This window comes from Lissotriton helveticus, chromosome 11, assembly GCF_964261635.1.
Source record: "Lissotriton helveticus chromosome 11, aLisHel1.1, whole genome shotgun sequence".
Lineage (NCBI taxonomy): Eukaryota > Metazoa > Chordata > Amphibia > Caudata > Salamandridae > Lissotriton > Lissotriton helveticus.
Genome location: NC_136072.1, coordinates 620,243,081 through 620,256,845, shown reverse-complemented (window position 1 = coordinate 620,256,845; position 13,765 = coordinate 620,243,081).

Below are 13,765 nucleotides of genomic sequence, written 5' to 3'. Positions count from 1 at the left end.
TAACACTCCCTCTGGAGAATGTAATGTTGTCCGGCATACACATCACTCTGATATATACACTCTGAAACCTTCTGGCTTGGTGCCTGTGGAGCATGCAAACAGAAACTGAAGTGGTGGGACAAGAGGCGGAGGGTGGAATGGAAGGACCTGTAAGAGAGGTTATAAGAATACAGAGCTATAAGAAACCTGCTCCAATATTGACTCCATGTGTGTCTTTTGAAAAGCATCCTAATGTCATGATGCATAATGAGTAATTGTATTCGTCAATAAAGAGTAGTATTCTTTTCAAGGGGTGGCCATGCTAGTGAACAATATAAGAGACACCATATTTTGCAATGTTATGTTATGTTATGTTATGTTAAAAGAATTTATTTAGCGCGGCTAACACCATTAGGTTTCTTGGCGCTTGTGCTGAGGGAGCGGTGAAGCAAATGTGAAACAGAGTCTAAGAATAGGATTCGGTGAAGAGGAGGGTTTTAAGGAGTGATCTGAAACCGTGGTATGAAGGTGACAGTCTGAGAGGAAGGGGGAGGGAATTCCAGAAAGATGGAGCCAGAAATGAAAACCTGAGGCCACCGTATTTCTTCCTCTTAAATCTAGGAACAGATAGCAAAGCCATCTGAGATGAACGAAGATTGCAAGGAGGGGCATACGGGTGAAGAAGAGAAAAAATAAAAGAGGGACCTTGGCCAGAGAGAGATTTTGAGATAATGCAGCCAAGCTTAAACTTACAGCGAGCGGATACCGGGAGCCAGTGGAGATTTTTTAGGAGAGGACGGACATGTTAATCTCTAGGTTGACGGTAAATCAAGCGGGCGGCTTGATTTTGGATCAACTGGAGTCTCTTCAGTTGGTAATCAGGGATGCCTACATACAATGCATTTGCGTAGTCAAGCCTGGAAATGACTAACGCAAGCAGAGCTAAAGTAAGAGCTTCGGTGGTAAGTAGGCGGGAGATTTTTCGAATTTTCCTGAGTTGAAAATGGCTGGCGGACACTACTGCGCTGATCTGGGGTGTCATGGAAAGATCGTTACTTATAACAACACCCAGGCTTTTGGCGGAATTAACTGGGGAAGGAGGACTACCCAGACTAACAGGCCAGAAGGAAGGCTGCCAAGGATTGGAGGGTCCCCCGACAAGAGTCAGTTCAGTCTTGTCGGGGTTGAGCTTCAGATGGTTTGAGCTCATCCAATTACTGATGAAGCAGAGCGTGTTTTGGAAAGTGGTAATAGAATCATCGGAGGAGTCAATGGTAAAGATCAGTTGAATGTCATCCACGTAATTAAACGCGGTGACACTCAACCCACGGAGGGCACGAAGTAAAGGGACCAGATACAAATTAAAAAGAAGGGGGGACAAAGAGGAGCCCTGCGGGATGCCACAGATCAGCCCTACCTGGGTAGCAGAGAACTGGGACAACCTGACGGCTTGTTGGCGTTCCGTCAAGAAAGACTGAACCCAGTCCAGGGCGGTACCATGGATACCAGCCTCTCTGACACGGTCGACCAAAATACCATGGTCGACCGTGTCAAAGGCGGCTGATAAATCCAAGAGGACCAAGGCTAGACGGATGTTAGCGCCGGCCCCTCTGCGCAGTTCATCCATCACGGAGAGGATGACTGCCTCCGTGGAGTGCGCAGGTCTGAACCCGGCCTGCTGGGAGTCCAGAACACATGAGTCCTCGATGAAGGTGCTAAGTGTGTGAGTTACATGCGACTCCAAGACTTTGCTGAGGAAAGGGAGAAGGGATATGGGGCGGTAGTTGCTCATGATGGAAGGGTCTGCCGAGGGTTTTTTTAAGATAGCGACCACCTCGGCCTGTTTAAAAGGACACGGGACTTCACGATGGCCAAAGAGTTGTTTAAAAGGGCCAAGGGGGGTTCAGGGCAGGAGGTGAAAGCTGTCCGAAAGGCCGAGGAAGGGCAACAATCGCGGGGGGAACCGGAAGAGACTTTGTGCAAGAGTGAGAGAAAATTGGCTGTCGAGATGGGAGGGATCAGGGTTAAAATGTGATGGTTAGGATGATTAATGGGGCCCATGAGCGGAGAAGGGGCTAGCGGGGCTTGGGCAGCAATACTGGTTTTAATTTAAGCAATTTTTTCTACAAAAAATTGATTCAGGGAGTCGCACAAGGATTGGGAGGGGAGAGGCGCAATAGTGACTCTCGCCGGATTAGACAGTTCCTCTACAATTGAGAATATAGCCTTCGATTTCTTTGAGGAATCCAAGATTCTGTTGGAGAAATAGAGGGATTTGGCCGATGCTATAGCTGTTTTATACCTTTTGAGCAGGGAGGAGAATATCTCTTTAGTCTCGGGGGAATACCCCCGGCGCCAGCGCCGTTCTGCCTGACGGAGGCCTAGTTTTAAGGCTCTCAGGTCCTCAGTGAACCACCTCTGAGCGTCATGACATCATCTCGCTCTGACTAATTTTAAGGGTGATACCACGTCAGCAGCAGAAGTGAGCCAATGAGTGAGGCTCAGTGTCTGAGAATCGATAGAGACAGATGGGTCAGAGGTGGGTGGAACAGATGAGCTAAGAAGAGAGGTAAATTCGTTTAGATCTGACCTGTTCCAGTTGCGGGCCAGGAAGTTAGTTTCTCGAACCTTGGCAATAAAGCCCAAAGACTGCACTTAAATGAGTGGGAGGCTCATGATTGAATATGTGGCTTTTGTTCTCTGTAGGTATAACTAATAGTTCATATTATCTGATGTGCCCTGTCCACCCCTCTTCTTCACCCACTATTTGATGGGACCCTCATGTCCCTATCGCTAGATAGAGATTGCCATTTTTCCCTAAGTAGGATTGGTAGCCTCAGTTTGACCCCCACCTACATGTGTTACATGCACAATGACGTGGCCACATCTACTGCAGGATTTTGAGTGAGGAGGCAGGAATCCCTCCTTCACCGAACTGGCACTCCTTTGGCCCATACCTATTCGGGAAAATCCCAGGGGGTCTTACATGCACTATCCCATATCCTGAGACCACAAGCACGCCCTTGGGACCTCGTCCCTCAATACATATGCTCCCAGTAGGCAGGCCTTTTTGCTCAAGAGTTTACTTCTCCCTTGGTCCTGCATAGGTGCTGACCATAGAGGGCAATCAATAGAAGGGGAACAGCCCCCTTTTTCCTTTAAATAGCAGCATCTTCTCACACCACTCTGTCGGTACCAGTCAGCTGTTCCATGGGGCAGATAGGACCAATACAGGCGCTCTACCTTGACGCAGTGAGCTAACTGACATGAAAGTAGTAAGAAAAATGCATATATAATACTGCATTCAGAATACTTTTGAGATATGCAAGCGACCACAGGGGAACAATGTGTTTTCTCATTTATCTGTTAGCATTTTTCCTTTCTCGTCCTATTATTTGTTACACTATGATCACATCCAACAGAGTGTGACTACAGAAAGCGTCCACCCCGACCAGACCATGAGGCGATCTGCACTTAAACATTAGGTAAAGGAATTACTTTGGGCTGATGTATGGAGCCCCTATGCCCACCTGTGTTCTTTCATCCATGCATGCATGCTGTGAATGATTGAATTTATGGAGTAGCAGTAAGTGATAAAACTGACACTATTACAGGTGTGTTGGAAAAATAGTTTCAAGCACAAGTAGAGGGTGTCACATCAATTTTTATCTTTTGATTGCTTTTTAAAGTCAGGCGTGAACCCAGGAGCGCCTTTTTCTCTCTCTGTGTTGTATAGAAGATGGAGGAAACAGTGTCTGTCCCTGAGGCTTCTGATCAAGATGCTAGTGAGCTAGCCCTTGAAGTCACTCTGGCGGTCCTGTATTCAAGATGCAAGTCAATTCCTTCAATCAGACAGTAAGACAGCAGTGCAGCACAGAACAGCAGCAGAGTGGCAGTCCTTCCTCTGAGTCTTCTACAGGCCCAGATGTGTACTCAAGAATTGGGGATTTGAGGTTGAATGTTTATACCTGGTGCCCAATTTGAGGTAGGATAATCTTGTAATGGTTTTCACTCCTCGGAGGTGTTTGGAATTTTCTGCCTCCCTACCCTGGCCCAAGATTGCTTGGGGTCACGATAGTGTCAGATCCCTTTGTGAGAGTGCTCAGACAGGGCCTTTGTGATCTGCAAGTGTGGTAGGTGACAGGTCCCCCTCATTATCTGAGAGTCACCCATCCTGCAAAGACCTAGCTTCTCTTTATCTGCCCTGTCAGCCAGGAGCAATACACAAAGACCACTTGCCAACTAAACCTACTCATGTGACCCTGGATACAGGTAGCAGACACCAAATGGTTGAAACAAGGAAATGCCAGCTTTCTAAAAGTGAGATTTTCAGACTTGTGACTAAAAATAAGACTTCACCAATAAAAAAGGCTTTTAATTACAATTTTTAGATACCAAACTGGAAATGTCAAACTGCTCCCAATTTTCAATGTAATAAGGTAACCCAATGTTATCCTCTGGTAGAGGTAGGCCTTGCAGTGTAGAAAATTCATTTGGGAGTTTTTCACTACCAGGAGAGTTCAAACTTAAAAACACATGATCAACTTTTTAAATACACTGCACCCTGCCCTGTAGGCTGGGCAAGGCATACCATAGGGATAACATATGTATAAAAAAGGAAGGTTGGGGCCTGCAAAATGTCTATTGTACAATCTTGAAATGGCAGTTAAAAACTACACCAGGACACAGCAATGGCAGGCCTGAGACATGTTTAAGGGGCTCCTTAAATGGTTGGCCCAATAAGTGCTGCAGATCCATCCAGTAGTGTTACAGCAAACAAGTGATGGACAGAATGCTGACAATACAAACATTCTCCCTCAGTCAAAATATCTGGGTTAAATCCATTGTTCTTTTGCCCACTTCGCCACCCCAGTTTGGACCCAGTCATACGCAAATCAGTCTTGACCCTGTGCCTCATGGGAACAGTCCAGACCGAACTGCCAGGCCAGGTCCTCCCTGGACTGGAAACAAACATCCCGGGACCGGTTTCAGGGTATGTCACCCTTCTTCAGCCAGGCTAGCTTGAATCCAGTGGCACAGTGAGCAAGTGACCCACGTCTGGGCATACCCATCCCACTTAGGGTAAAAAGTATTACAGCAAACAAATGATGGACGGAAGGCTGACAATCCAAACATTCTCTCCAGTCAAAAGATTTGGGTTAAATCCATCATTCTTTTGCCCACTACGCCACCCCAATTTGGACTCAGCCATATGCAAATCAGTCTTGACCGTGTGCCTCAGGTCCTCCCTGGACCGGAAACAATCATCCAGTAGTAGCATTTAATTTACATGCCCTGGGTATATGGTATGCTACTCTGCAAGGGACTTACAAGTAAATTAAATGTACCAATTTGGTGAAAGTCAATTTTAACATGTTTAAAGGAGAGAGAAAAGATACTTTAGTAATGGTTAGCAGTGGTAAAGTGCAGATTGTCTAAGGACAAAAAAACGTGTTCAGAAAACAGGAGGGTGAAGGCAAACAATTTGGGGAGAACTCTTCAGAAATGGCTGAGTTTAACAATTAGCATTACTTAGGTCATTTGTTTCATCTAAAGGAGTTTCATTAATGGGTTTCCATAACTCTTGGTATCTTTATTGTAATAACCCAAGGTTCCAGACATAAATGCTATTGAAATTTATTCTGGACTGGTGATTCTCGTGTTGGTTAATGTGACCCTATGTAACCTTCCCCAACCTGTCTCAATCTGTAAACTGCGGTATTGTATGAAATAGCTGGATCTGCTGTGTGCCTCATTGGAAAGCCTTCTTTCTGTTTTATAGTTATACCATTGCCCTGATGATGTCCTTTTCTTTTGTTGGGAAAGGTTGATATCTTCTAAGGATGTAATATTGCATGTAAGAACTGTATGCTACTGAGTTCTGTCATTAACTTTTCTCTCAAGCATGTGACTTGCAATGGCTGCATGTAGAAGCAATTTAAAAAAATATTTCTGATGCATCAAATCATGAGGATGAATTTTTTTCAGCCTTATTTAGGAGGACAAATATTCCAGCATTTACCGGGGCATATACATTCACACTAGTACCTGATGTAGGAGAAGTTTCCTCTCCACCTGTGTTATGTGGCAATTTCGTCTTGCTGAGATTGCAAGGGTGCTAGTGCATTCACTCTATTCCACTGGTTTGTGATGTGTTCCTTGGCTTCTTTTTGCTTAAGTCATTTGATTATTTCTTTGAAATGTCAACTAATTTAGTGCACTATGTCTGGGATGAATGCTCTGTAATGCAAAGGATACGTACTATGTTGGAAATACCCACACTGTGTAATACATGGGCCACAATTATGCCAACAATAACCAGAAAATGACCCTGTTAAAAAAATTATTAAGTCACAAATGGGCCATTGAGAGTCAGGATCGCAAGAACTAACAACAGTATTTTCATTGATGGGCTAATATTATGCCAACTAAGTTCGGAATATTACCCTAAAGGCCAACAAATGAAGGCCAAGCCTCTAATATGCCAAGGATAGCAATAATGGCTCCACTGTGTGCCATGGAAGATCCACTTTGTGCCATACAAATCACTCATGGCTGCATACTAGTTTGTCATGTTATTTTGCCCACTATAACTACCTAGACAAGGACCATTCATATGCAAATCAGAAGTGATGTTACTTCAATAGAAACAGTTCAGTCTGAACTGCCAGACAAGTTCCCTCTAAACAAGAACATAAACAGCCTAGCTTGTTTTCAATCTTCTCTAAGACTTCTCTCATATTCAACAACAACTGAGCGAGTCCCTGCCTTCATTCTGAAGGAGCTGGAGCTGTGGCAAAAGAGGTCCTCTACCTGTATGATCATCTCTATGGCTCACCGGAAGAATGGGTACATGCCTTGCATAGATCTGTGCATCTGTCTCACTGGCTCTTTTCCATTTCCAAAAACTATAATGTCCCTTTGAGTTGCAAAGTGAAGTGTAGTGATTGGCGTTAAATGTCACATAATATGGTCCTTACATAGGAGAATGATGTTAGGGAATAGTATGCTCTCCCCGAAGTCAAATATATACCACCATCAACATGTGTTGTGTGCTACAAGCCCTAGATTCACATTGGTGTGTATGTAGAGATCTATGCATGTGTATGTTTAATGTTCTTGTGATAATTTGCCAAATATCATGGTAAATGGTAAACACATCATAGACTCTTTACACCTGGAGATTTGTAGCTACTCGGTCCAACCAAATTGAAAATGATGTTAGCTATGTATATAGTGCCCACAAATCATTCAGCCAATAACGGCGCTCTCCAAAATGTAGTTTAGGAGCTACCAGTAGCTCTCAGAGCCCTTTAGAATAACACACAGCATTGAGGTGACTTATTGGATGAGCACAAGCTGACCCTTGTAAGTAAAGGTTGAGGAAAAGCGGTGTTCATGTGACATCATGATCATCAGGCTGCAGATAGCAAGGCCTGTCATTGAACAGTGCTCATTCAGATTTAATGCGAGGCTGAGACTGAGTCACAGGGTTATACAATGGATGCACTGAGATACAGCTAGCAAAAACATATCCACTTTGAAGATCAAAATTTGAGGTGTGCTTAGATGTTTTTAATTGGACAACAGTTGAAGGTGAGAGTTCCCTGACTTCTTGAGCTAACACTTCTTTTCAATGGACTTACATTTCAAAGAATATCATGTTCAAACTTCAGCCTCCTTATTGACAGTGACCACTATTCACTGTGCCATAATCCTTAATGTTTACCCTACAGTCGTTCACAATATTTAGCACTGATCAGAAATAGGTTACATCACAGATTATGTATATGCTCCTGGACTAGATGATGTCACAGGCCAGGATTTGTGTGTTGGGGCCATGACATGTGATAAAGATGGGCCGCAGGTCACTATTAAAGTGTGCATGAGTATATTGGTTTAGGTCAGCATCTGACAATACACATGTTGTATGGTAATTTATGGGTTATGCTACTGATAGCTGTAGACAATTTTTGTGACAGCAATAATGACAAACAAAAAATCTCAATACCATTGTCTGCTCTTTTCTTTCATGCATCCATTCAGGTTAACGCACATCAGAAGCATGACATATGGAAGGCCATCACCAGGAAGGTGCAGACTCTGGGGGTCTACAGGCGGTACAGCCTCCATTGCCACAAGGTGGGAGGACCTAAGACACTGGACCCAGAAGATCACAGAAGTCCAGCTCGGGAAGTCCTCCCAATGTGTGAGGAGCAAACGCCACATACTGACACCCGGTAATGGCCGTCACTCTTGCAGTGGCCTGTCCTGAACATGATGGGCAGTTGAGGGCCCAACTGCAGAAACAAGGGGAAAAGTTCTTATCAGAGTTGCAAATGTTACATTACATAGTTTTGGTACAGCCAGGATTAATGCCATCAACATTCAGAGTGACACATGTTCAAACCTCAAGAGGAGTTCTTGAAGGTGTAAGTTTTGTACAAGTTGTATTATGATGTGCTTTGGCTATTCTTTGTGGATAATGTTCCCACCTGATTCCTAACCAATGGACTGTTCTGAACAGATGCCTGGCTGCCTGAACTGCACATATACATTATGTTGGTGAACAGACATAATATCGATTCCAAAATATCGACTGGACATAATATCGAGGTAAAAATATAGACTAGACAAAATATCGACCAGACATAATATAGACTACAAAAATATCGAGTTATATCGATATTAATAGCCAAAATATTGAATCAAAAATATAGACTAGACATAATATCGACTAGATAGAATATAGACCAAAAAAAATCGAAAATAAGGTAAGTTTTAAATAATTTGTAATAATTGTGTAATATAAATCTGTAGCGGGTTGTGGGTTTATAGGGGAATAGGGTGGGAAGTAATTTAAATATAATTAATTAATTATGTAAATTAATAATAATTGTTAATTAATTATTAATTGGTAATTCATTAAAATATAATTGGTAATTAATAATAATTGATTAATTGATAAATAATTAATTTTTAGTAAATTATTTTCTGTAGCCGGTTGTGAGTTTATAGGGGAATAGGGTGGGAAGTAATTTAAATATAAATAATTAATTAAGTAAATTAATAAGAAATGTTAATTAATTATTAATTGGTAATTAATTTAAATATAACTGGTAATTAATAATAATTGATTAATTGATAAATAATTAATTTTTTGTAAATTATTTTCTGTAGCGGGTTGTGGGTTTATAGGGGAATAGGTTGGGAAGTAATTAAATTATAATTAATTAATTATGTAAATTAATAATAATGTTTTAATAATAATTAATTGGTAATTAATTAAAATATAATTGGTAATTAATAATAATTGATTAATAGATAAATAATTAATTTTTAGTAAATTATTTTCTGTAGTGGGTTGTGGGTTTATAGGGGAAAAGGTTGGGAAGTAATTTAATTATAATTAATTAATTATGTAAATTAATAATAATTGTTAATTAATTAATAATTGCCCATTAATTAAAATTTAATTGGTAAATAAAAGTAATTGGTATAGGAAATTAAATTTACTTGGTAATAATATTTCTATTAATTATATTTATTTATGAAGTTTTTACTTTTTCTACTGTTGCACTCACTGGAGTGGGAATAGTAAATTTTACCCCTACGCTATCCAGCGCTTTCCCTACTGTGGCACCCACTGGAGTGGGAATAGTAATTTTAACCCCTACGCTATCCAGCGCTTTCCCTACTGTGACACCCACTGGAGTGGGAATAGTAATTTTAACCCCTACGCTATCCAGCGCTTTTCCCTACTGTTGCACTCTTTGGAGTGGGAATAGTAATTTTTACCCCTACGCTATCCAACGCTTTCCCTACTGTTGCACCCACTGGAGTGGGAATAGTAATCTTTACCCCTACGCTATCCAGCGCTTTCTCTACTGTTGCACCCACTGGAGTGGGAATAGTAATTTTTACCCCTACCCTATCCAGCGCTTTCCCTACTGTTGCACCCACTGGAGTGGGAATAGTAATTTTAACCCCTATGCTATTCAGCCCTTTCCCTACTGTTGCACCCACTGGAGTGGGAATAGTAATTTTAACCGCTACGCTATCCAGCGCTTTCCCTACTGTTGCACTCTTTGGAGTGGGAATAGTAATTTTTACCCCTACGCTATCCAACGTTTTCCCTACTGTTGCACCCACTGGAGTGGGAATAGTAATTTTAACAGTACAACAACGAAGGAGTGACTCAAACCAAACAAAATAAGACCTAAACAGAGCACGTGGGTGTGTAAAAAGAAATATGAAAGAAAAATCACAGTGATTTTTTTATAAAACCCTCACTCACCCGACTATTGGGTGACATGCTTCATCATCGGGTTGTTCACCGGGTGTGCCAAGTGCATACCCGGTGTGCTACTACACCTGCAACTGCAGTGGAGCTGGTGACTAGAATAAAAGCAGTGCAAAAAGTGACGGTGAAAACAAGGTGTCAAAATTAGAGTAAAAATGCATGTTTCAACCTGTACCCAATTTTAATAAGGGTTGAAGCTTGCATCAAATAAAAAGAAATTGCGGACAGGTTTGATAGTAAATTTGAATCAAAGTGTCCTGTATTAATCGGTCATGTGGTCAACATGTTTCTGCTCACTGTGGCCATTTTAGCCGAGCATTCTTCAGGACCAACCTGTGACACTGGGCGGTATACGCACGCTAAGGCGTACCCTAACCTCAGTGTACTCAAAAATAGAAAGAACTCACGGTTATTCACCGGATTACCCTGGAGTTTCAAGGGTTTGGTAACGTGAAAGTGCTATTGACTTCACTTCTTAGGTCGGTGGGGCGGGATTTCTTCACTCCGGAAAAGGCTTCATTCCGGAGACTCCCCGTATTTTAACCTCTACAAGGCTCTGCCACCGCCTGAATATTCAGGCGGTGGCAGAGCCTTGTAGAGGTTAAAATACGCTATCCAGTGCTTTCCCTACTGTTGCACCCACTGGAGTGGGAATAGTAATTTTAACCCCTACGCTATCCAGCGCTTTCCCTACTGTTGCACCCACTGGAATGGGAATAGTAATTTTTACCCCTACGCTATCCAACGCTTTCCCTACTGTTGCACCCACTGGAGTGGGAATAGTAAATTTTACCCCTACGCTATCCAACGCTTTTGCTACTGTTGAACTCACTAGAGTTGTTACAATAAATTTTAACCATTTTGCTATGCTACGGTAACAATATTATATGTTTATTTAATAATATGATTTTAAATATATATATATATGTATTATTTTTGTTATTTTTTTTAATTTACATTAATTATTTATTAATATTACATTTATTTAATAATTTTAACTAAGTTTATATTAAATATATTTATTATTATATTACTTTTAACTTAATTAAAAGACATTTAAAAAAAACGATATTTTGACAGTCTATATTTTTGTAACTCGATATTTTGGAGTCGATATTTTAGTACTTACCTGTTTGAAGATAGCCAGTCGATATTTTGTCCCTCGATATTTTATCCTCGATATTATTGTATCTCGATATTTTTGTGGTCGATACAATTTCAGTGATCCCATTATGTTTTATGTCATGAGGGACAGTTGTCAATACAAAAGGGGGCCCAATTCTGGACAATATTTAGTGGGGTCCAGTGTACACGTCCAGTCAAACATGTAGCACAGAAAGTACAAAGTTCCCCAAGGATGTCTAGAGACGGAGAAAGACGGGGGGAAGGGGGAAGGAGTGCGCAACCCAGAGTGGGTAGAGTCAGGGAGCGAAGGGCTCCCTTGTTAGAACTCAGAGGCCTCACACACCCAGCGAGCTAGATGTCAGGCTTCATCATTGGCCTCTTGCTCCTCGACAGGCTGGCGCTGCAATGCCTGACGGGCGCCTCAAGGGCGCTCTTTGTCGGAGATCTTTAGTTCAAGCCAACGGTTGAGTGTATGTGAGGGGGAGAAATAGAGGTGTAGTCTTGTTGGGAATGTGAAATTAAAAAAGGTGAACCAATTCACAAAGATTTTTATTGGCGTGACTGATTCTCTTGGATAAAAGGTGGGAGGGGAGATAGAGGCTGTAGGGGGCACAGTGGAACTACCTCGACCCTCAAATCAGGTCGACATGTTTCTTGCTTAATAACGCAATTCTTCAGGACCTAAAATAATTAGTACTACACGGTGAACAATATACAAGTGAAAAAGGTGAAAAAAGGAACGATACAACCTCTCTGGGTCTGTAAAGGGGCAGGCCAAGTAGTTCTGCATTGAGGGGTAGACCCTAATGGAAATCCCTAGAGGGCCTCGCAGTCTGTTCCCGTGGGGCAGCACACGAGGGAAAGTACCCTGATGGCAGTGCAGCCCATGGCTTGCAAACCTACCCACACGCGAGGCGCTCGATCGGTAGCGCGGAACAGCTGGTTGTACTAGGCACCTATGATACAGTGGATGTATCAACAGTCACATTGGTAAGGTGGTAATCTACTCAAACCAGAGTGAGCATGTGATCCAACTTAAATGGTGACTAGAATTGATGGCTACATATTTGTATAAAGACATATCCAAAATGTGCTATGCATTAGAAATACTGTTTCATAGACGCCAAACAGTGAGAGATTTGCATGATTTCTCATGGTGTCACAAATGTGTGTGTATGGCAGTCTGCTATTGGCTACAATATTGAAATAGGCATACAATTTTGATGAAACACAAACAGGAATGTGTACACAATAGTGACAGAGTACCAAATAGCCCACACCATTCCTCAATGTCCTTTGTCATGTCCAGATCAACTATCAATGATGGAGTAAAATGGGAAACTTGAAAGTATTTTGGAGGGCTTTTGGAAGATGGAATGTTCTATCACATATATGTGAGATTATCCAATCAGAAAATCTCTGATTCAGGCCAAATTCATGAATCATTAGGCAAATGTCGAAAAACATAAAGGTGTACTGGGATTGACCTTTCAATCTTTGAAGGAAATCTCATCTATGATTCATTGTATGTAATGATTAGTGTGATGTTTAACAATGTTTTTATTACAGTGAAAGCCATCATATTTAGTGAAACAATTTCACAGTGATACAAGTTTCAAATACTTGTGGATATAACTAGGAGTCAAATGTGAAGATGCTTTTGCTCTGTACTGATGTGTATTGGTTATGTTACAAGGGCTATGTATGTCATTATGTTGTAGTAGTGATTTGTCAATCCACCCAAGTATTACTTTCAGGCTGTCTTTAACAGCACAGGTATGAAGATAGTCTGTGATACATTGCTAAGCTACTTCACTTCAGGATTCATGTATCAATGTTGAGACTTGAAAAATATACTTTACTTGACGTGAGTATTACCATCATGAAATGTCCAAACAAGGGTAACCTGCTTTCAGTTTATGCCAATATTGGTACAACATTGAGTCATATTTAACTTTTTGATGCAGGTTTGTGTGCCTAGTGAATACATAGTCCAGTGGTATTGTTGGTGTATATGCTTTTTGGTGACATCAGTTCGATAATTTGTACAACAAATCCAACCATTCTGAGGTGTGCAACAGAGCTTGAAGAGATATAATAACTGATAATAGACAAAATCTCAATGTAGGCTGGAAAGCATCTGTTCTGGCACCAACATCGAGGGACACAGTGGCCCAGAGCGTGAGCAGAGTGCAACGGAGGCCATCAGTGACATTATTTCTTCTTCTGAGGCCTTCCCCAGTGAGCACTCCCTAGTGGTGGTGGACCCTACTGCTCAGTTTACACCTGCATCCTCGTTCGCCAACCAGAGTACCATCTCCACCCTCCCTCTTGCTCCCCCCCTTGGCCCACCCAGCT